This window comes from Nylanderia fulva, unplaced genomic scaffold (genome assembly GCF_048542155.1).
Source record: "Nylanderia fulva isolate GAGA-0341 unplaced genomic scaffold, ASM4854215v1 Scaffold519, whole genome shotgun sequence".
In the NCBI taxonomy this organism is placed as follows: Eukaryota; Metazoa; Arthropoda; class Insecta; order Hymenoptera; family Formicidae; genus Nylanderia; species Nylanderia fulva.
In genome coordinates this window covers 35982-37692 of record NW_028190609.1, presented here as the reverse complement: position 1 = coordinate 37692, position 1711 = coordinate 35982, and the positions used below count along the sequence as shown (strand labels likewise).

General features: G+C 44.7%; 1 pseudogene; it reads right to left on the bottom strand.

The window, feature by feature from the left end:
• Positions 1 to 221: 221 nt before the first annotated feature.
• Positions 222 to 1324, bottom strand: LOC146721229 (uncharacterized; annotated as a pseudogene).
• Between the last annotated feature and the right edge of the window lie 387 nt (positions 1325 to 1711).

Genomic DNA, 1711 nt, shown 5'->3' with positions numbered 1-1711 from the left:
CTCCTTCCTCGTGTAGTTGTCGAAGCTGAGCCACTTGTCCTTGTCGCTCGGCAACCGAATAGCGTAGTCGTTTAGTTTTCCGCAATCTTCCGTATGCGCCTGCAACTGGTCCTCAGAATAGAAATAATGTAGGCATTTGTAAAAAATAAAAAAATTTATTTATTATAAAATTATTTTTAATATAATTTACGTGTAATAAATATATATACTTACCGATCGCAAATAAATTTTCTACATTTGTGTTTGCTCAGTTGTGAGCTCACGAGGCGAGACAGATTTTTTATCAAAACAAAATGCCCGACGCTGTTTTCGTCTTCCACGTACAGCAGATTGACGTGTCTGTCTTTCTTTTTTTCCGAAAGACGTAGCGGGACGATGTTCTCGTTCTCGATGATGTACACGTTTACGGAGATGTCGTTTGCAAGTTCGAATTTTTTAATTTGATTCACAGTCACTGGAAACTCAATGTTTTGGAGATTCAGCACTGTGGTGTAATGCGGATAGGAGGATTCTCGTTCCATATGTCTTTCAGCGGGGTATAGAGCGGCTACCACTGACCATGCAAAACACGCATTGTCCGCTGATCGCACATTAACAACCGCTCTTTTTACCATAATTTTTTGCGGTAATTTGACATGGCATTTAGCGCGCATTGGATTATACTTGTTGATATTCACAGTCAAATCTATTATCCGCGACAATGCCCAGCCGCTATCGCGTTCCTGGAACTCTTCTAGCGATGCTAGCGTGGGCTCGATTACGCGGTGCTCGTACCACTCGCGTACATCGGACGTGCGAAAGAGTTCAAAGTTTCTCGTGTTGATACTTTTATTGGCACGCTTGTCACCGGACATAAATTCGCCGTTGAAAACAGTGTTCACTTTTACACTGATGTGTCTCTGCAGCACATTCTCCACGTTTTCGACTACAATGTTTGCTGCATTTTCCAAAAACTGACGCGGTTCGATGTAGTCTGCGTTAATTACCGCACCGGTCAGTATATACGGCTATTGAACGCCGTATCGATTTCGCGCCAAACGAGTCTTTGCACGTTATTGCCACCGCCACTAAATCCACCACTAAACATGGATTCACCGACATACTGTCTCTGCAAGCGCACCTTCGCACCCTCGAGTCGCGCTATTCTCGCCACGAGAGATTGCCTATGTCCAATCGAGAGACGCGGACGCTTGGCACGGCTGCGTTCTTCCAGCTGTGTGATAAATTCTTCACAATCTTGCAGCCATCCGAAATATTCGCCCAAGGTGGCGACTTGGCGGGAACGCTCCAACAGGCCGCGCTCAATATGTTCTACGTTCTCCATTTTTATTGCAAAAACAATTTACTCACTCACTACTATGCTCACCAGTGGTACTATGACCCGGCAGCTGCATCGGTCCTCATTATATATCCCGATCATCCCTTTGTTCTTCAACGTATGATGGAATTGTTAATTTGCGAGAAATATTTGCGCTATCTTATCTTGGATTCGAAAACTTAGATATCGCTGATAATTCTTAGAAATTCATAGATAAAGCCGCCATTCCATTTCACCTCGTCGCAAGACACGTCGGATCCAAGCCTGGATTCTGCGAAGACATGTCGCAACCTGTGAAGCCTGCGTTCGCCCCCGCTGATATTTCTTAGAAATATACGTATCAACCCGCTTGATTGTCGGCGCTCGATCCATGCGGCACCCATTCGCAGAATT